A 23,381-nucleotide genomic window follows, 5' to 3' on the forward strand; every position below is an offset into this window, starting at 1 on the left:
CTGTATTGGACAGTGGACACCAGCCATTTGTGGCCACTTAAATCTGAGTTAATTAAAAATAAATACAATTTAAAACATAGTTCCTCAACTACACCAGCCACCTTTCAAGTACTCAGAAGCCACATGTGCTAGCACCCACCATGTTGGCCAGTGCAGATATAGAGGATGTCTGTCACCCCAGAAGAGACTAGAGAGTTCTACCGGACAGCACTAGTGGGCCTAGTGCGCTTCTCAGTGATTGCTGCTCTCCAGCCAACACCTATTTGAGGCTTGGCTGGTAAACGGTCAAGGCCTCCTGGAGCTGTACTCTGTACCTCCTTGAAACCCAAAGGAAAAAGTGGGGTATGGAAATATCACACCTGGTAGTGCCAAATAATTAACACCACATTGTTGTAAAGGCATTCTTTAAGTAAAATTAAAAATAAAAAAATGGGGTGCCTGGGTGGCTCAGTGGGTTAAAGCCTCTGCCTTCAGCTCAGGTCATGATCTCAGGGTTCTGGGATCGAGCACTGCATTGGGCTCTCTGCTCAGCGGAAAGCCTGCTTCTCCTCCTCTCTCTCTGCCTGCCTCTCTGTCTACTTGTGATCTCTGTCAAATAAATAAATAAAATCTTTAAAAAAATAAAAAATAAATAAAAAATAAAAAGAAATACATAATTTTTCTTATCTCAGAGAGTTCTGCCAAAGTCCCCAGCCTTTGCAATCCATGAGAAACTTGTATACAGAATAAAAAAGAAGCCAGAGTCTCATCTGGAGTCTAGTAAAAAGTAGGGGGACAGGGACCGGGGTTAAAATGTCTCTACTTGTTCTGAACTCAGCATCCTTTGTATTATTTTATAAGTTCATTTTTGCTTTAATTATCATTTTGCATGGAAAAGAGAGTGGGACTTCTTTCCTTTATAAAGTAGGACTCCAAATTTCCAGAGAAAGCATTAAAATACTTATGTGCCTTAGATTTATCACCAGGCAAGGGAGGTTGGTCAATAATCTGCCTCTGGTTGGCACGGCATATAATTTTTCTCAGGTTTACTGAAATTGCCATATCTCTAAAATCTAAGAACAAGAGAACGTTGCTAATAAATTTTAAATTTCCCACATACTTTGGAGAATGTAAAATTATGAGAGTAACTAAATTCAAATTCCAGGCTGCTTTCTGAAAGATGAGATGACCTCCTGATAGTCTATAAAGTCTGGGGAACATCTGTTTTGATAACATATGTACTTAAAATTGCCCACATGTCAGTTTCAAGTTACTACAAAATATAAGGCAGCACCAGCTGCAGGGATAAGGAGGAAAAGCTGTTAGCAAAGTGCCAGGAAATGTTCAAGATTTTAATTGGGACCAAGTTTCTTTACCATTTGCATATCATGATCCTAGGAAACAGACCAGAGACTAGAAATCCTACCCCTTCCACTTTCTCCACAAGAGAAAATTCTACTGTGATCTTGGTGTTTTCCCTTATTACATTCCTATTAAGGAACTGCGATGTGTTTAATTCTGGTACCTTTTTTTAAACTGAAGTGTAATTGACACACAATGTTACACTAGTCTCAGGTGTACAACCTAAGGATTTGACAAGTTTATATGTGATGCTGTGCTCACCTTTAGCATAGCTACCATCTGTCAGCACACAATGCTGTTACAATACCATCTGTTACATTTCCTGTGCTGTACCTTTCATGCCTGTAACTTATTCATTCCATAACCTAAAGCCTGTACCTTCCACTCCCCTTTATCCATTTTGCCCATCCCTCCTACCCCATTGCCCTTTGGCAACCATCAGTTTGTTCTCTATATTTATGGCTCTGTTTCTGCTTTGTCTTTGTTTTTTACATTCCACGTGTAAGTGAAATCATGGTATCTGAAAGACATGGTATTTGTCTTTCTCTGACTTATTTTACTTAGCATAATACCCTCTAGGTCCATCCATGTCCTTGCAAATGGCAAGATTTCATTTTTTATGGCTGAGTAATATTCCATTTTATAGGTAGATACATAGGTAAATAGATACAGATGGATAAAGATAGATATATTTATATCTACCTATCTATCTATAGCAATTTCTTCTTTATCCATTTATCTATTGATGGACACAGGCTGCTTCCATATCTTGACTATTGTAAATAATGCTGCAATAAACAGAGAGGTGCATATATCTTTTCAAATTACTGTTTTCATTTTCTTTAGGTAAATACCCAGTTGTGGAATGACTAGATGACTTGCTATTTCTATTTTTCGTTTTGGGGGGAACTTCCATACTGTTTCCCATGGTGGCTGTACCAATTTACCCTCCTACCAACAGTGCACAAGGGTTCCCTTTTCTCCACATCCTTGCCAACAATTGCTGTCTTTTTGATACAAGCCATGGTGACTGGTGTGAAGTGGTATTTTGTCGTGGTTTCAGTTTGCTAATTCTGGAGACTCAACCAAAATGCCCTCCCCTCATTCTCCTATCCATCCAAATATTGCCCATCTTCACAGATCAGTTCAATTCTCACACTTTCTATGACAGTGGCTTCATGTCTTCTAGTCCACAAATTCCTACGTCTCTCTGTACTTACAGCAAATAATAAAGGATCATACATCTGCAACTTAATTGTCCTCCTTCTGCTCTGACACCCTGATCTAATCTCCTCATGTCCACGGAACTGCTCCCATTTCATGGCTCTTACAGAGATAGTGATGCTCCCAAAGTTACCTCTCCCCAGAACTCATCCATATTCCCAACACCTATTCCATATCTCCACTTGGAAGCCTCACAGGTATCTCAAATGTAAGATGTCTAAAGCTGACCCGATCCTTTTCGGAATCTGCTCCTCCTCAAGTTTCCTATTTCAGTAAATGACAGCCCTGCCCTTCCAGGTATCAGCCATCTGACTCTGCACTCTGACTCATGCACTGCATCCTACCCACAGTAAATCCTACCTCCTGCACTCTTTCCAAACAGAGAGAAGGCCCTTTCACCACCTCCACTGCAACCACGTGGATCTAAGCCAACATCATCTGGATTGCAACAGCCTCCTTCCAGCCTTCCCTCCCTTCTATTATTTATTCCAACAGTAGCCAGTGATTTTTAAAATCATACAATTAATCAGGTCATTCCTTGATGTAAATTCTTCCAATGGCTCAACTGACTCAGTTCCAAAAGAGAAAGAAAGAAAGAAAGAAAGAAAAAAAGAAAGAAAGAAAGAGGAAAGGAAGGGATGGAGAGAGGGAGGGAGGGAAGGAGGGAACATCTTTCAATAACCGCTAAGGCCCTGCATTATGGGCGGCCTGCCACCTTAGGCTTTTGAGCTTTTACTACTCTCCCTCTGGCTTACTTCATTCCTGACACAGGTCTGCTTGCTGTTTGGAGGGTGAGGCATGATGCTAAGGCAGCACTTTTGCATTTCTGCCTGGAAGGCTCTTCCTGCAGAGGTGCCCAAGGCTCCCTCCCTTCCCTGCTCCAGGTGCTGTGTGAAGCTTTCACCATCAGGTCTCCTATGACCATGATATTTCAAGTTACCAACTGCTTCCTGTCCACCTCAGACACTCCCTCTTCCCCTCTTTAGTTTCTCCAAGGCTCTTATGACCATCTAACATACTGCATATTTTCTTATTTATTTCCTTATTTTCTGCCTCCGCCCTTGTAGAATGTAAGCTCTAAGGGGACAGGGATTCTGTGAGCTTTAGTCACTGCTTTCTCCCCAGAGATTTTGCCTGTTTAATTTGCCATTGTGTTTTCCACCTTGAACTGTGACTGACACAAATTGACCCTCAAATATTTAAAACGAAAGAGAGAAACCAATTACAAGTCCCATAAGGACAGTTGCCATGCCTTACCGTTCCTTTTTATATCCCTGGATAGGGCCCAGAGAAAAGTACTTGTTGCCTGATTACTGCTATGTTTACATTGGCAAATGTAAAATGTTAGGTCATTCAAATTGTTGGACATGTTAAATGTAGACAGTAGTGATCCGATATTAAAGATGTAACAATTTTTGAAAGATTTCAAAGCTGTTTAAACTTAAGCTCATAATCTCTACTCAAGTATGAACAATTCTCAAAATCACCAATAAGAGACAGTTTCTTAAGTGCTGCCAAAATACAGATACAACTACCCGCCCAAAAAAGATGGGAAGAAGAAATCTCAGTGCTATCATTTATCAGGTAAATTACAGCAAATAAAATTTCAGTGCCAAGACCCAAAACAAGCTATTTGGTTTTGGGGGGTTTTTCCCCCTTAGGTTGGTTATTAAAATGGACAGGAGCTTTTAATAAACCAACAATGCCAAGCAACAAGAATGGTGATGACCGAGAGGAACTGTTAGGGAATTACAAAACTGGGTCAGTGCAACAGAGAAAGGAGGAGACTTTCCCCTCCCCTGCGCACATCCTGTCATCTCCTGAACAACTAACCTTTAACAAGGGAGACTGACTAGTCAGTAAGTCTCAGAAATGGTTCAATCTTTCTACACATCCAGAGCGTTTCCTATAAAAACATCAACAATCAACTACAGACCAACTACACACTAGATTCTTTTTCACATAAGATAATTTGAAGACTTGGGGCACCTGGGTGGCTCAGTGGGTTAAGGCCTCTGCCTTCAGCTCAGGTCATGATCCTGGGGTCCTGGGATCGAGCCCCGCATCGGGCTCTCTGCTCAGCAGGAAGCCTGCTTCCTTCTCTCTCTCTGCCTGCCTCTCTGACTACTTGTGATCTCTGTCAAATAAATAAATAAAATCTTTTAAAAAAAAAAAAGATAATTTGAAGACTAAGCGTAGAGTTTTACGGAAATCTTTCATCCATAAAATGACTGAGCATCCCGAAAGGGGAATGCTATCACATGCCAAAACAAACCCTACCTAGCGTTTTTACGGCACTGAGGTTCAGGCCCATAGGGAGCATCTCGCCCCTATGTGAGAGGACCCGCATCTCCTCCAAAGTTCACTGAGCTGCTGAAGAACAGAATCAACTGCTCAGATACAACGCTTCTGTTTTCTATGGGAACCGCTAAGTAGAATTCTCTTATCTGTGTATTTGTTTAAAAACAGAAAATAAACATCAGACACTAGTATCCTATTTGCAGGTTATAAAAATGTACTTTCAATTGTTAACAACACAGGGTTGTATGTCACGTAATGGGACAGTCACATGACTGGGACAGTGGTGACAATTACAGAGAGCACTATTCATGAGTGGATCTGCTCATTTATTCGGCAGAGTAAGGAGAGTCTCTGCCCATCAAAAATCTAGTGACTATCTATGTACTTTGTGCCAGGGCTTGCAATGACTGATGAAATAAGAAGCCATGCATATGTTTAAGCGAACAGAAAAGGTGGCTTCTAAAAAATGAGAGTTGAATTAAAAAACCAGAGCACAGTGTGGTTTAGAATTCTTGCCAAGACAACTCAAGGTGAGGAAACATGAGCCCTCCACATTAAGCCAATATTGTTATATGCCTTTTATCATTTAGGAACAGAAATACTTATCAATTGTCCACCCGATTTCAAAATTAGATTTAGAGTTTAAAAATATAATTAAATGGATACAGCTAATCCCAATTTTTTTTTAACAAGACAGGAATAACTAAATGGGAATATCGATGATTGCTCAGAGATAAGCTTGAGTTCAAACAACAGAACATTTGACAAAGATTCTTAAAAATTTAGAATGGAGGAGGGCAGATAACGAACACTTAGAAATAGCAGAAAATGTAAATTCAATTGTAAAGTGAAACCGGTATCAGATTTTGGCCTTTGTATCCTAACACTGCCTCATAAATTATTTTTTAAAAAAACATCTGAAGGGGTGCCTTGGTGACTCAGTCGGTTGAGCGTCTGCCTTTGGCTCAGGTGGTGATCCCAGGGTCCTGGGATCAAGCCCCACATCGGGCTCCCTGCTCAGCGGGAAGCCGGCTTCTCCCTCTCCCACTCTCCCTGCTTGTGTTCCCGCTCTCTAACAAATAAATAAAAAATCTTAAAAAAAAAAAAATCTGAAAAAAATCAAACGCATAGGCCCCTGTAAGTCGTCTGCTATAAATTACCTAGAGGCTAACATACAGAGATTCAGATTAGCCTAATGTTAGAGAATTCACAAAGTGCAGTGATTACAATGTGAAAAACAGCCAGTGTGAATCCTTACTCTTCCTTCCAACACAGGAGATTACAATGGCCACCCCCTATTCCCCCGCCCTCTACCACCTCTGCAGGTGGAGCTTTTTCAGTAGGGAAAGGTGGATATCCAGGCCCAAGCCATGCTATCCTGTGGATATCTGTAAGGACTGCCCCACCCTCCTCAGAACACGGCAGCTTCTTTATCAGGTCCTCATCAAGCAAAGGGTGAATCTGGCAGGAGCCAAATAAAAAAAAAAAAAAACAAAACAAAAACAAAAAAAAACTAAGATTGGTATTGGTGGGGCAAGGTAAGATAAACATCTTCTGGAATCCCAAAGATGAAGGGAAGAGCAGTGCACATTTTGTATACATTCAGTATTTGTCTTTTCATCTTGCTGTTACAGCTCTGTGATTAATTGCATTGCTTTGTTCAGAAATTCCTCTGCCAGAATAAAATCTGGGTCTTGTGCAAATTGTGCTTTTCTGAAATACTATCCCCTCTATTAGCATAAATGTTTCAATATTTTTGTTAAGGGTGTGTGGGTGTAGGTATGGGTGTGTTTGGGAAAGTCGTTATTTGTGTTTTGACTGCTGGTGATTTTATGTAGTCTAAAATATAAAAGTAAAGAGGAAATTGCATACCTTGCAGGTTTGCACTCCCTCAGTGTGCTCCTCTCTTAAAGTAGATGCAGGGATTTTCTATCAGAGTACATTTTTTATCAAAAGGTTTATAAACAACACACAAACTCTTCTAGATAAGAAGCAAGGGGGCTAGCTAGAAAAGAAACAGAAGAGAGACAAACTATCTAACTGTAGATTCAGAGAATAGAAAACCCAGAACAAGCTCAGACATCAGCTAACCCAATAAAGCATGTCATACCGAACACTGACCCTCAAGATATGCCTTCAAAAGGGGTGCTATTATCAACGAGGTTTGGGGTTCACTGAGTAGTACATCTCCTTTCAGACATTTCGGATGATATTCAGTCACTAAAGGTTCTGAAGTCTTGCAACTTAAAAAAAAAAACAAAAACAAAAACATTACTATTCAACCCACTGTTTCCCAAACATAGTGGGCCATCACACACCTTTTTCTGCCTTCAACATTCCACAGAACTGGTGTCTCCTCTTGCAGATCCTGTTCGAGAAGTGCTGATCTTGTATAATCATTTCACAGATGAGGAAACAGACATTCAAAGTTAACTTGTTTGGCCCAGATCCGGTAATTAATTCGTGGTTGATAAGTCAGAATAGCATGACTGGAGTCTAGGTAATAAGGGGAAACAAGCACAGAGCCCAGCACCTTTCCTTTCCACTCAGACCTCACTGCAAAATGGTCGCCTCTCTGGAGTCTCTGTCTCATTCCCTTCAGATTCCCCTTACATTCCCTCAACTTCCACTTGTCTACTTGAACATTATGCGTAGCTGTTAACGGGCTCAGATTCATTCATTAGTGAGTGTGTTCTTCCCAACCCCCCACCCAAGCCTTTTAACAAAGACTTACCAGGAACGGCTTTCACGGAGGCCTCGGCAGGAACACGGCAGATAATTTAAGGCAGATAGAGCTTTGTGTTTCTCCTCAAATTTATTCACATTTATTCTAGGGATTCCCCAGATAAGACTAGAATCAGACAGGCTAGGGATCGTTTTCTCAAACTGATCATAAAGTAGGTGACCCTTTCCTTATTGTTCAGTCCTTTGGCTCCTTTTCTTCACTCTTCGTTTTTCCTCTTCCATGGTCAACCTTGGAGAGCTCAGCAACCCTCCTGCTGTGTCAGAGCGACCCTGGGGGAGATGAGTTCCCCCACAGGCCTGCTATATAGCACTCTGCATTTCCTGAATTTGCTCAGCCTAGCTAGAAATAACCCCTTCTGGCAAAGGTCCTTCCCAGAAAGTTCCCACACTGAGAAGAAAGTACCATTACAAAATGTATCTTTGTTTTAATGCTATTCCATCAGATGCTACCTACTGGCCTTCATTTAGAAAGCTGTGCCTCTAAATAGCCTTGGTGGGAAAAATATCTTTTGCATCCTGTTGCTCATCCCTTGCCCAGCTTGGCTATGCCAGAGAACAAACACCAGCAACAGTGCAAGATGAACCCACAGTCCTTTCTCAGAACTGGGTGGGGTCATTGTTGATCCTGCCACATCTCACCTGGGGCTCCTTAAAACAACATTGTAAATCAGCTGGCTGTGATTCCAATCTATGACAACGGAACAGGAAAGAAGAAGAGTGGCTATCAGAGATTAAATCTTGCCTTGTCTAGGTCTCCGTGTTAAAGTGCCAGCCCTAACTATGCAAGTGACTGTCTCCGGTGAGAAGCAGGCCATATGGGAGATGGTTTGTAAAAGAGTTTTTCAATAGCCTAGAAAGATTTTGTATATCTTTAGCTATATATAGCACATGTGATATATTGTCCCCTAGTTTATTCTACTAGAATAAGACTCAAACACACTGAACATATGCAATATGCATAGTTAGGGAGCCACCATGTAACCTAGAGACAACACTATTGAGGGGTTAAGAAATGACATATGGATAATAAATCTGGGTGATAGGAAGGAGAGTGATTATTCTCTTCTGTCAGTATTTCTGTTGTTTTTGTTGAACTGAAATGATCTATGTACTTTGAACAGCACAGTACATCTTAGTAGGAAAGTGTGATCAGCCAGTTTTTTACATCCACCTGTAAAGATGGCATACCTATCTTTCCCAAGTCTTCAGTCACGGTGACTAGCAGCTTGGAGTCTGTTCCATATAAACCTCAATACTAGAAGGTGTTTCTGGGGAACAAAAGTAGGGAAGTGTCTCTGAAGAGAACAGTCATGGCTTGTGGTATTTGTTCTTCATGGACATCCAGAGACTAGATTTTCCATTGGCAGAGAAGTGAAGCCAAGTAAAGGTTAGCAAACCAATCCATCCCTTCCATCTCAACCAATCTTTTGTGATGCTCCCATCCAATCTTTACAGCTTCTTCTCTATGAAAGTCCTAATTCTCCTCCACATACTTATTGAGGGATTACTCTGTGTAAGACAATATGCTTATGCTGGCATTCAAGAGAAATAAGACATTATGAAAATAATAAGCTACCTGTAAGAAACATGTCAGTTTGAAATACAAGCATAAGTAAAAGAGTAAAATTTTTACTGAGGAGAGGACAATCAGGAGAAAGGCTTCTGTTGGAAGGATGCATTGAACTAGGACCTGAAGGATGAAAAGATTGTCAGTTGGGAAATAATGGATAAAGGACATCCTAACCAAGGACATGTGTGACCAAGAGTCAGACTGCTACAAAAGTTTCTGGAAATTCACTCAGTTGGGTGATTGGGAATATGAATTAAAACAATTTCATAAAAGAAAATTCTTCAATGAAGTTATACATAAAAGAAAAACCATGTACTTCTAATACCAGTCCTTTGATCTAACATGGAAAGATACTACGTAAATGCAGAGGATTACTTCTATTAAAGCCAGTATTTTTAAGTAGTAATATTTTTTGAACACTTGAAAGTGGGATTTTTTCCTCTTCCAGATAGAAAAATTATAATAAATTGAATGTATTCCGCATGAATAATCAAGTTAAAGAACAGTGAAGATCTACAAAGCAAGAAAAGAACAAATGCCAGGGAGATGTGCTATATCTTTTAAATTATTAATTATGGATCTCAGCTCTCAGAAGCTAAAAACTCTGTTTAACTTTGTTTGGTTTAAATACCAACATTATGCCACACTTTCAGTTGTTCAAAACTATTTTAATAGGTCAGCATTAATGGGTAGCTTTAAGTGGGGAAAAAAAAAGTGTTGGTTCCTACTCACCTGGGAATTTATTTATTTATTTATTTTTTATTTGACAGATAGAGATCACAGGTAGGCAGCGAGACAGGCAGAGAGAGAGAGGAGGAAGCAGGCTCCCTGCCAAGCAGAGAGCCCGATGTGGGGCTCGATCCCAGGACCCTGGGATCATGACCTGAGCCGAAGGCAGAGGCGTTAACCCACTGAGCCACCCAGGCGCCCCTCACCTGGGAATTTAAAGTTTAATTTGTGCAGACCCTTGATTTTATAGTTGAAGCAAATAAAGTCCAGACAGTGGGGGACTAACTTGCTAAATGTCACCCAGCTAGTTAATGGCAACCAGTTAAGCTGGAGGAAACTAAATAACTTGCCCAAGGTCACAGAGTTGGAAACTGGTGGGGCAGAATTACAACCCAGGAGAACCTAGACCCCTAAACCTTACTGGGCTCTGCTTCTCTGCCAATGGACAATTAACATAATCCTGCACAAGTACATAGAGCACTGTAGATAAAAAGCCATACAAACAAAAGTAGAGGGTAATAAATGCCATCATTGTAAGTGCAAGTAAATGTATAATTATTTAAATTGCTTTAATGGCATAAAGGAACTAGTATTTCTAGATGTCTTGATGGAAACTTAAATACGTTTGCTAGCTTACTGTACAATTCAGTACTGAAAAGGAAAAAGTGAGATGAGACTAATGCAATCTTTATTTCTCCTACTTTTTGTGCAAAAGACATTAAGAAATACATTTTTGAAAATGGTCACCCATGGGGCACCTGTGTGGCTCAGTGGGTTGGGCCTCTGCCTTCGGCTCAGATTGCGGTCTCAGGGTCCTGGGATTGAGCCCCTCATCAGGCTCTCTATTCGGCAGGGAGCCTGCTTCCCCCCTCACTCTCTCTGCCTGCCTCTCTGCCTACTTGTGATCTCTGTCTGTCAAATAAATAAATAAATAATCTTTAAACAAAAAAGGAAAGAAAATAGTCACCCAATATCCTGCCACTCAAACATAATAACTATATTGTTAATCATTTAGAATTGCTTAAAGATACTTGTTTTGATAATTCAGGTAACAATCTTGATTTTCTTCTTCATGGCAGAGATGGTAGGACAATCCTGGGTTTAAGAACTCTTACATCTACGGCTTCTGAAAGGTCTGTCAAAAGATGAGAGTTCCTTGCCTAGTACTTCTGTCTCCCCTAAAAACCTATTATGTGGCAATCACTCACACATATTACCTACACATTTCTTGAACCTATTTTTAATTTTAGCCTGCATGCCTTCTTGGCAAGAGAGAGAATGAGGCTGAGCAGGTGGGAGGGCAGGGTGGGGATAGGGGAATTACACAGTCTTTGGGCTTATTACTTTCTGTCCAAAGTCTCTTGCTTACGAATGCCAATAGATGTTTTCTAGTTCTACGTTTCCACTTTCATGAAAAATAATCTGCTCACTCTATGTGTAATGTGTGCCTGAGAATTTGACTTCCAGTATCCTTCTAGCTCTACTTTTGTAGAAATCTGATACGGGTTAAAAAAAAAAAAAAAAGTCAACCTTTCTGCTGACAGGAACCCTAAGGTTACCAGCCAATGCCCCAGAGAGCTGTCACTTATACACTAAGCTCATCAACACACTAAGGTAACGGCCACCTGGTCTTAGTGATTTCCCGTTATCTAGTCTGTGGATTAGGTCTGTAATGTCCTGAGCATTTATCATTTTGTCTGTTTCCTCCTATATGATTATTGCTTGGGAAAGCCTGGGTGTAAGAATATTACTCAGTGAAAGGTGAAGCAAGGAATTCATTTACACCGTTTTTTGTTTTTTTTAAATCTGTGAGTATATACTTGGTACGATGTAAGCCGGTGCTTCTACAACTTTCATTTCACAGTATTTAAGAATCTTTCGCTATTGTTTTAGGAATCCACTGCAAGGATTTTTTCCAAATTCACTATTGGCTCTCTTATTTTTGTGTGCCTGGGATCTGTCACCTTTTGCAATCTCGAATCAGTAATCTGACCCTTCAAAATTTTCTTTTTCATTCCATATATCTAAGTAAGAGCTCATTTTAGTTTTTTTTTTTTTCCCTATGTAATCAGTTTTTCAAATAGCTTGAATACAAGGCCTTTTTTTTTATCATAAGTTATCATAAAGAAATTCATATACTCCCCACTTTCTTTTTTTTTTTTAAGATTTTATTTACTTATTTGACAGAGATCACAACTAGGCAGAGAGGCAGGCAGAGAGAGAGAGGAAGGGAAGCAGGCTCCCGCTGAGCAGAGAGCTCGATGTGGGGCTCCATCCCAGGATCCTGGGATCATGACCTGAGCCGAAGGCAGAGGCTTTAACCCACTGAGCCACCCAGGTGCCCCTACTCCCCACTTTCTTATGGGTAATTTAATTAAGTATTTATCTCCATTTTTTCCTCTTACATGTCTGCATTGAATTATCTTTCAAAGAACTGATTATGTACTTGATGTCTTTTTTTGGAGTCCTCTCTCCCATTAGAGTATCGAATTAAATTGAAATATATATATTCCTCATTATGTGCTCCAATCTGCATTGCATCTGCAAGGTACTCACTCAGTGAACATTTCCAGGATGAACATAAGATACCAACAGGTAATAATCATGGGGCATTTACTGGGTGTCATGTTCCACACTAAGTATTTGACAAGCATCGTGTCATTAATTCTAAGGCATTAGACTGTAAACAGGGGCAAGGAGTCTGTCCATGTATCCCTAGCACCTACAGCAGTGTTGGCATTTAGTAGATGCTCACTGAATATTGCCATATAGATAAACTCAAAAACTGCATGAGATAAGTGTCATTACTATACATGCTTTACACATAAGAAAACGTATATATTTTCCTATGTGCCTCTCTGAAGCACAGAGAGGTTCGATTGCTTTCTGAGGTCCCACAGTTAGTATGTGAAGCCAAGACTTGCTTCCAAAGCCCAGATACTTAACTAGGACTTTTTACTTGGAAACTCAATACCAACATACATTCTACATTAAGGCAAACAAAATTAATTCTATGTATCTTAACAAATATTATACAATGTTACAAATAAATATTGTGAGCAATAATTTCCAAAAAAAAGATTTGAAAATGATGGGTTTTTAATAAATAATCAGATAGGCAGATAGGTATCTGTATGTTCCTTATTGCTAACCATGCAATTAAAAATAGGATTTCCCTCTAATCAATACTTCTGTTGCATTTGTGCACTAGTTAATGAGGATTTTGGGACTTCTTGATAAATGCGTTTTTGGTTTTTTTCCCTGACTGGTTTTGGGTTTATTTAAATAATCTGTATTGTCAATTCTTTTTAACATAAGAATGGCACTAATGAAATAATCATTTATTAGGGCTTCCTTATAATTGTCTATAGAGTTTATGAGGAGCTTCTGCTTATAAAGTGGGAGACTTAAATATTTCTGTCACTGTTACAAACATCTTTGTCACTACCAGTCCCATGATTTTCCTGAAACACTACCATCAGGACATCATTCTTTAGGGATTTGATTACTTGTATATTTAACTATTCATTAACAAAAATTATATAACACTTTGAAGAGGATAGTTCCTTAAAAACATTAGCTTTCTACTTAAATCTTTATCAACCTACATCTTAGTGGGACTTAAATGATATTTAGCAGAGAGCAAAGTTTTTTGGGAATGGTACACAATGGTCCTGAAGCCATGGGTTGAATAATAAAAAGAGGTGCAGAAATTAGAACTAGGAAAACACTGAAGAAGTAGCCCACATGAAGGAAGGGAGGGAGGGAGGAAGGGAGCAATGGAAGTAAGAAGGTAGAAAAAAACTTGAACTCTACTATTCACCTTGGAAAAATCATAATCTCCAAGAGCCTCAGCTACCCTACCTGTAAAATGGGGGTGACAAAAATACAACTTCCTCACAGACACTTCAATAGCAGATCTCAATGTGCTATGTAAACTGTATACCATGATACCTTGACATTATTTGCCTGTAATCAGCTCCGTTTATACATTCTGTAATATAAACATTCATCTTCAAAGACTGTCAACAGCTTCAAAATGTAGACCCATGAATCCTATCTACATTTTTTTGGTCTGGACACATTTCTGATATTTTTAACCCAAAGAACCAGTTCACAACCTTTACAGCCTTTGTATACCTACAAGCTCAAAGAGCTTACTGTGTGCTCTAAGGACAAGAGTTCTGTACAATCTCTGTTTAAACAAGGAAGCCTCTTCTAAGTCCTGTTTCAGTCTGGTGCCTTTGGTCAAGGTGGAAACTAAAATTGAAAACAGATAGATGTTTTACATTTAAATGGGTTTAACATAAATGTGCATTAAGCCATTTTATGGACGATTGCACAAATATCTTTTGCAAACTTGGTGCACGTGAGCACATATACAGTAACCATTAATGTCTTCCAGAGAAATAAGGTGCAGATCCAAAATTTTAAGCAGCTATCTTGAGTCCTCTCACTTGAAAGAAAATGTAATGGCTTTAAGGGAATTGCTCTAATAATATCATGGCATCTGCAATGGCTGGCCAGAGCAGAGCAGAACAGAGTGTATGTCACCATAGTTCAATTTAACAAGAAATAAGCTGCTCCCTGGAGAATCTAAACTCCCTAGTCTCCCACAAAGAAAATTGAATTTTGGAGGTCACACTTTGGGTAGGTTACCAGAGGGAGAAGCTTAACATTCTTTTTGTCATATGCTCTGGGAGGTCAGTGCTATCCTACCAACAAATCGCTACCTAAGATCTGCTGCCCGCTCAACAGCAACCCCCCCCCCAAAATTATACGAGTGCTCCTAGTCCCCAAGGAAATGGCAAATGATTGTGACACTTAAGATACCTGAGACCACGCCAGATGCCATCATGTAGAAACATCAAGTTTTGTACCGCCAAGTGAGGAGAGGGGTAGATGCTGGGGGCGCGGGGAGTGGGGAGGGGAGGAGAGCTAATGATATTGTGTTGGGGGTCGGAACCGGTCAGATAGACCCACAGATAGAGAGCTTTAGGCTAAAACTGACTGTTTAGCCAAATGTAAATCAACTGAACTGCTGTTACCAGAGAGAAAAACACATCGCCAAGTCAAGCCCAGGCGAAGCCCTGGCTGTGGGTGGACGGCCCCTTCTGCGGGTCGCCTGGGTGGGGGGTCGGAGGGCCTGGAGAATTCCCGCAAAGGCTGGAGGCGCCCCAGCTTACCGCATCTTGGGGAGCGGCCCCAGGTGGGCGCAGCCAGGCCATCGACACCCCCTCACTCCCCGCAGCAACATGTGGGGCGCTGCCACTCCGCCGCAGGAACTCCCTCCAGCTGGAGTTCCTGGTGGACGTACACTTGGCCCTGAGAAGGTGCTGAATTACTCTTGGGAAAGATTCCTCCAGCGTTGAACTTGGCAGCTCCTGACATTTCCATGCCACCCCCTGTGCGCCAGCACTACACACACGCACGTACACGCCCCTCTAGACCTGCCCAGGCTGCGCTCAGTACTGGCTGCCCACTCGGGGACAGAACACCGGAGCGGGATGCAGAGGCGAGGATCCCAGCTCCGCCGGCCCCGGGAAGGGGTGCGGGTGCGTGTCTTAGCACTGGGTAGTTCCGGGGACTAAGCCCACTGCTGGGGCGCCCAGAACCCGCATTAGTTAGGGCCGCTGGCACCAACCCAGTCTCCTTTTGTGTTCTCCCGGGAAGCCCGCCTCTACTCACCCGGGCTGAGCGCGGATTCCGGCCGCCAGCGGCAGCCCGCTTCCCCATCCCACGAACACTGCGGCGCCCCCAGAGTGTGCAATGCGGAGCCCCACCAGCGCACGGCCGGAGCCGTGGAGTGCGGGGAGGAAGCAAGGGAGGGAGGGAGGAGGAAGGAGAGAGTACGCGGCGGGGAGGGGCGGGGGTCGGCGGGGGGCGCGCGCGCCACTCCCACTCGCGCTGGGCACTCGCCTTCGCCTGCAGCCCCGGCCGGCCAGCCCTGCCTCGCGGGCCGCGGGACCAATCAACGTGCGCGGGGGGAGCCGAGCCCTCCGCGGGGCGCGCTCATTGGTCCGGTGCGCTCGACCCAACTCCTGGAGAGTCAGCCTGAGCGCCAAGTCTGCAAACTCCAGCCGGCTGGAGCCGACCGCCGGTTGCAGGAGGGGCTCCCGGCTCCGCGTTCTGGCGGGCAGGGGGGGTCCGCGTACGGCGGGCGGAACAGAGAGGATTTGAGACCTGCCCTTGAAGCCCGTTCCCAGTGAGCGTTCCAAACCAGCAGTATTTGCTCAGGTTGCACCGATTCCTTCCTGTGAGCGACCCCCTAGGCGGCTCGCCGCACCCTGGCTAACAGTTGAGTGGTGGAAACCTGGCAATGTGAAATGGCCCCAGCCAAATCCTACTCCTGGCCACCCCCAAGGCTGCATTTTCAGCACCTAAGAGCTGAAAATCAAGTCCCTTTCCGAACCCAGGGCAGATCTAGACCGCTTGACGTTTGCAATAGAAGACGAGACTGCGGGGTGGGTGACGGAGAGGTGGGAGAAAGCCTGGGAGGCAGGTCTTTCTGAGAAAGTGGGAATCTAATCGTGGTTTTGGTAGGCATAGTTCTCCCACCCTCTGCCAAACCTTTCTCCCAGGTAAAGCCACCCCCAAACCCCCGACACCGCCAATCTCTCAGGAGGTATTGATTTTTCTCTTCCTTGTTGTAAATCAGGTTTCACTCTCCTGTGCTTTTTAATCTAAAGCCTCAAAGTGGAAAGGGAGCACGGCCTTACCCTTCTCCCCTTCTGAGCATTACCGGAGCTGGGCGTGGGGGCGGTGACTAGAGAAGATCCTCAGAAGGTCTCCCACAGCAGCCCCACCTGTGCCTGGTACCTGGTCTGCAGGACTACCTTCGCTTTAGGTCCATTTGCCCCGCTATGAGGATCCTCTCTCTCCTCCTTGGACTTTCTATTTTTCAAGCTTCTTTTCAGGTAGGCCTGTTCTGAATCTTCTGGCTTGGCTCTTCCCCTTAATCTGCTCCTTCTCAACGTAAAAATGTCTTTTTAATTTTTGTTTTAATTCAGTTGAATTGACATATAGTGCATTATTAGTTTCAGAGGTAGAATTTAGTGATTCATCAGCTGCATATCATACCCAGTGCTCATTACATCAAGTGTTCTTCTTAATGTCCATCATTCACTTACCCCTTCTCTTCCCACCCTCCCAGCCCCCACCCCAACCACCCCTCAGTTTGTTCCCTATAGTTAAGAGTCTCATATGGTTTGTCTCCCTGTTTTCATCTCATTTTATTTTTCCTTCCCTTCCCCTGTGTTCATCTGTTTTGTTTCTAAAATATCTTTTTTTTTTTTTTTTTTTAACTTCCCTCCCATTCCCTCTGTTTGGAAGGGACTTGGGTAAGATGTTCTTCATTCACAGCTCCTGGCCTCAGAAAATTTTTCTCTTACTTAGTTTATGTGCTCAGGTTTACACAGCTCAGGGTTCAGATGGGCAAAAATAATTAACACTCCTTTAGAACCTTTGCACACACGAGGTGATTGCTGCGGTGCTGTCTTCCTGCAGGGCTCGGCCCACTGAATGAGCTGAACATGAATTAATCAAACTGAAACTGGTAATGTCCCTCAGCAACTAAGCAGATTACCTCTGCAAGTTAGAATCTGGTACTTACAAGGGCATGTCTTGGGTGTCACTGCTGTCACTTACTTAGTTTCCAGGAAAGAAATTCCTTCTTGCAGAGTTCCTGTCCATGTACCTAGCTCACTTGATTTTTTACAAAACTGGTACAGCTCCTAGTTTAGTCGAAACTTAATATTTGCATTCAAAATGAAGTTCAGTATATTCATGCAGTTCATGAGACTGAGTTCCTGATGGAGAAGGAATCGTTAGGACCTCTTTTCAAAGATGTGTTTTAAAAGAACGAGAGAGATGTCACAGAAATGTCAGCAAGTGGTTATCACTGTGTGCTAGGATACTAGTGGATTTTTTGGTCTTTTTCCTTATACTTCACTATATTTTCTACAGAACATGTAATACTTACTAATCAGGGAAAACATTTAAATATATTAACTCCAAACACACAATACCCTCCAGGCATCTTAAGAGCTAAAATATTAAATCCTCCTTCTACTTTACCCTTCGAATCTTATCAATCACTAAGTCCCATAAATTCTGTCTCCTCGAATAGTTTTCAGAACCGTCCTTCTCTACCTCCCCACTAGCATTGCAGCACCCCTGTCATCTCTTACTGGTTTCAGCAAACAGCCTTAAGTCCTCTACTACCCAGTCAGTCCCCACGCTGCCTTCTCTCCTTAAGATGATCATGTCACTGAAAAGTTTACTATCTGGGGCACCTGGGTCTCCCAGTAGGTTAAGCATCAGACCCTTGGTTTCAGCTCAGGTCATGTTCTCTGAGTCTCAGCATGGAGTCCATCTCTGCCCCCCCCCCAAAAATAAACAAATAAATAAACAAATAAAATTATCAAAAAAAAAAAAAAAAGGCTGAAAATCCACCTGTCCCCCAATTCCATTGCTATGAAGTTCAAACTTAGCCTGGTTGGCAAAGCCCTTCCTTCCCAGCCTGACCCCAGCCTTTCATGTTGGCCTCATCTCCTGCCCCCCACAACTTTCCGTTTTCTGTGTTAGGTGACTTCACGTGTCCATGGCTAAGACTATAGAGTGTGGGAATACTGCTCTTCTCCTCCTCTCTTCCCCCTTCCCGGCCCCCAAGCAGCTCCTACATCTGCTTCAGGACTCATTTCAAATATCACTTTTTAGATGAAGCCCTCAAAACTTTCAGGGGCAGACTTAGCAGCTCCTCCTCTCTGTACTTCAATAGCAAGTGCTTTCTTTACCCAGCAACTGTTTCTGCAGCTCCTATTATGTGCCAACCACAATGAAGCAAACACGTATCATATTTATACTGCTGGAACACACCATGAGAGAGACAAACATTAAATCAAGTCGCATAGATAAATGATTGCAAACTGAGATAAGTGTGACGAAACCTGCAAAAAAAAAAAAGTGTGTGGTTTACTTTGTACATACGCCAACCATAACTCTTACCACATTGTGTTAAATCTGTTGATTTGTTTGTCCAAAGTTTTATCTCCCATCATATTCATCCATGTAACCCCATCTAGAACATAGTGCCTGTCTCATAGTACATGGTTAGTAAAATTTTTTTACATAAACAGATAAATAAGGAAGTGAGTATTTAAATCCCCGCAAAGCGTCTTATTTCATGTATTCACATGCTATTATTGTATAAAATCTGAAAGACTTCATTTCTCAGTTTTCAAAATTCATTTCATTAGGTCCTTACCTTATCTTTCTAATTTGGTTCTCCCTAACATAAATTATCTAATTTCTTCTCATTTGTTGTCACCCTTAGAAGATACAGCTAATTTACTATTTGTAGATAATCTACTGTTGCTGGAAGAAATTTATTCTTTTGTTTTTTATAAATTTGGCTTTTAACACATAAAAATCCAACTTGAAAACACAAAGCTAAAAGATACAAAGCGTAATCCATAAAAGAATAAATAATTGAACTTGGTCAAAATTTAAAATGTTTGCTCTGCAAACAACACTATTGAGGGAATGAGAAGAAAGACTGGGAGAAAATGTTCACAACTCATATATCTGACACAGGACTTATAGCCAATGTATATAAAGAATTCTCAAAACTAAACGACAACAAAAACAACCAACCAAATTTTTCAAAGGGCCAAAGGATGTAGACAGACATTTTACCAAAGAGGATACACAGATGACAAATAATAACCAAAAAGACGCTCAATATCCCTAGTCATTAGTAAGATGCTAATTAAGACCTCAATGAGATACACTTAATAGAATGGCTTAAAACACACACACACAACTGATAATACCAAACGCTGATGAGGATGCCGAGCATGGAGAAATTCTTGTACGTTGCTGGTGCGAATGCAAAATGGTACTGCCATTCTAAAAACAGTTTCACAGGGGCGCCTGGGTGGCTCAGTGGGTTAAGCCTCTGCCTTCAGCTCAGGTCATGATCCCGGGGTCCTGGGATCGAGCCCTGCATTGGGCTCTCTGCTCAGCACTGAGCCTGCTTCCTCCTCTCTCTGCCCGCCTCTCTGCCTACTTGTGATCTCTCTCTCTCTGTCAAATAAATAAAATCTTAAAAAAAAAAAAAAAACAGTTTCACAGCTTTTATAAAGTTTGCTGTATGCTTAGCCATACAACACAATCTTCCCAATACTAGGTATTCATCCAAGTGAAATGAAAGACCTATGTTCATACAAAAACCTAACTAATAGTTATAGCAATTTTATTATTAAAATCTCAAAATAATCCCAAAGTCCCTCAACTGGGAAATACATAAAACCATAGGACATCCCGAGAATAGAATACCACTCAATAATAAAAGGTACAGACTATTGGTACAAACATGGTCTATCTCAACACATCATGCTAAGTGAGAGAAACCAGACTCAAAAAGCTGAGGCACACACTGGTTAGGAACGGCAGAGCAGTGAGATAAAAGCACTATAGGTTTTTCACGATGACAGAGCCACAGTTGGAGATCTGGAATGATCTACTTTTATATGAGGCGGTTGTTTAAACCATTGTTATTTCTCATTTCTTGTCACATGGAGCTAAGCCTCATTTTCCCTAATATAATGAGTGTAGGAATTAATCAATTAATGAAGATTTCACTAAATGTGGTCTTTGTACAAGAAGAAACTGTAGCCTCTCTTAGCCACTGAAACACCACTAATGCCTCACACAATACCAGTACACACAGTGGGTACTAGATAAATATTGGTTTAATAAATAAACAGATAAGAATAAGGATAAAGTTGCAATTTTATGAGAATGTAACAAAATTTTCCATTCAGATGAGTGTTTTCCCCGCTCCAAGTAGCTACTTTGGTGCATTGCATTTTTCATTCCAGTGACACTGCTCTTATTTCAAAATATATTCCTTTTCCCCTTTCTGCTTATTAAAATATTGCCCTTTCTTTAAGTAAAATTGTTTTCCTTAAATAAATTATTCACTCTTTTTCTCTCTCTCAATGAGCAAAGAATAAATTTAACATGTTTTAACATTTTACTCATTTTTCAATATCCCAGTGGCTAATTTATCTTCTTTTCCTCTATCACAAATATCAGAAATTTATATAACAAGCACACAGTAAAAATAAAAAGCCAGATTTTATGCAAAGCTTGAGAGATTTTGACTCAAAAAACCATCATATTTCCAGATGTATCACTAAAAGTAATTTTCATTTATTGGACACTGATGGTTGACATTAAGCTCTTGAAATATCATTAAAATATTTCTGCTCTAACCAGTTTGCACAGTCAAGTGACTTTTAAAAAATCATTTACAGCTAAGCTGCTGTTATGGAATTTATTATAAGAACTCAATTTTCTCTACCAGTTTTTCTACCAGGAACCAGTAATCCTGGCTGCCAGCAGAGACCCCCTCAGTTGCTTTAAGACATCAATCAGTTTTATACCTTGTTTCTATCAGGGAACACTTTTTGCATAAGCATGAAAAGATCCTACAAGGAATCGATGCTGTAATTCTTCACATCAATAAGGTTGTCTCCTAATGACCATCTGACAATGAAAATACTAGAGGTTAAGGAGAGGAAGTTGAGGGAGATGGACAGATATATGTAAACTAAACAAGATATTGTAAAAATGAATCCAGAAAGGTCTAAAAGTTTCATTACCTCCTTTTTTCCCTGTTCCTATCACCATACCTGAGAAAATCAACTACTGGTTAAATTTTTGCTTCTGATCTTAATTCTGTATGTAGGGCCAAGAAAAAATGAGATAGGTAAAATTTCAAGAGGTTGGGTTTCCATCATGTCGTCAACTTCTTCTCTCATCCCCATTGCTGATACCTATAATGCCACAATCAGAGCAAATTTCCTTAGCCAGATGGCAAAGAGGGTTTATTGTGAACTGAGTGCTAATCTGAACTATGGTAATGGCTGCAGAAAACACTCTCACAAGGATCATGAGAGCAATCTGATGGCTCCATTAGCAAACCTTTGGTGGAAGAGAGCAATTATAATTTAAATTTTAGCCACGTGCAGATTGAGAGGGTTGCAAACATGCAGATAAGGTTACCCAGTAGATGGCTAGATATGCAGGTCCAAAACTCAATAGAGATATACATTTTTGAGCATTGTATATAAAATTAAACTCTCACTTGTGTCCACTTGTGTCCATAGCAGACATGGTGAACCAGTCATGTGCCCACATGTGGCCTTGGCACCCTTCTGAGTTCATCACTCATAGCCACCACCAACAGATAGCTGTAGGAACAAGATACAAAATGTAGGATCATCACAAAGTATAGGATTAATCCAGGTTTAGCACTCAGTGGGCTAGTACAATAGGGCAATAGCTCAGGAAGTTGTTTATATGACAAGGGCATTATTCGAGTGACTGACCAATGTGTCTGGGTTGGATCAAGAAAGAAAAAGTCAAGGATGGACTTAAAAATATTTCTTCTCCCTTGTCCACCCCAAGAAGTTAAGCCAAAGCAATGTCCTTGTGTTAACCAATTCTTGGACCAGACATACTTTTCTCCCCCTGTGTTAAACATTACTGAGACCAAAGAAAAATAACCTAAGTTCTTGCTCCAGGGATTAACCACTCCTGGAAAACAAGATGGCAAGCATATTGAACTGCTTGCATTTCAAGGTTACCTTCTCATCAAGTGAGTACTTCAAGACTCTCACCTCACTGTGTATTATGTATTATGTCATAAACTCTGCCCATTCTAACCAGTTCCTGCTTTTCCAGACTTGCCTTGAAATCGCAGCCAAGACTCTAAAACTTTCATAAATACCTGTGGAAATACATGAAGGGAACCCAGATGAGAACAGTGGCTTTTATTCACAGCTGGCGATAGCAAGAGAGTCAGCCACCATTGCTTGGATTTGACAGAGACTACGCCCTAACAGAGCAGTGGTAAAGCCTTATAGTTTTAAAAAAAAAAAAAAGTGGGGGTGTGGGGTATGATTTGAGTATGCTGTGATTGGAAGCGGTTGTCATGGAGAAGCTGGAGGTGGGCCAACAAGAAGCAGGGCATCCCATGTGACTGGTTTGAAGAGCATACGTGGCTTTCCCCGGTTGGTCCTGATTTGGGGAAGCAGGGGCAGAATTAAGGGGAGCTGTCAGTCATGGACCAGTCCTGATCATTTTGTGCCCGTTGCTGCAGAGGTTATGGTTTGGCTTCCTGGGATAGTAGCTGTAGAAGTTGTGGGTCACAGTTCTATTGTTACATATGGTCTGGCCATTGCCCATTTGTTATGTTCAGTATCTCATATCATAGCCTAATTTTCCAATTCTGAGTCTCTATTAAGACGGTCCAGGAGGTGTCCATACTTCAGTAGAGCTAATAAATTTAACTTTGCTTGATCTACAGGTTTTCCTGATAGTCTTTTGAAGAGTCAACAGTGAACAGTTCATATACCTAGTACTACATGTTGGATGTTGTCATAATGATCTGTCTCCTGCT

General features: G+C 41.4%; 1 protein-coding gene across 5 annotated transcripts in view; it reads right to left on the bottom strand.

Annotated features, from left to right (window-relative positions):
• The window catches only part of LYPD6 (LY6/PLAUR domain containing 6), a 123,587-nt gene extending 107,865 nt beyond the window's left edge, over positions 1-15,722 (bottom strand). For 3 of the 5 annotated variants that reach the window (XM_047722810.1, XM_047722807.1, XM_047722808.1), the window contains exon 1: positions 15,599-15,722. The gene's annotated coding sequence lies outside the window, so the exon portion shown is untranslated. The remainder of the gene's footprint in view (positions 1-15,598) is intronic. The other 2 variants (XM_047722812.1, XM_047722809.1) reach the window with 1 other exon arrangement.
• Between the last annotated feature and the right edge of the window lie 7,659 nt (positions 15,723-23,381).

This window comes from Lutra lutra, chromosome 3, assembly GCF_902655055.1.
Source record: "Lutra lutra chromosome 3, mLutLut1.2, whole genome shotgun sequence".
In the NCBI taxonomy this organism is placed as follows: domain Eukaryota; kingdom Metazoa; phylum Chordata; class Mammalia; order Carnivora; family Mustelidae; genus Lutra; species Lutra lutra.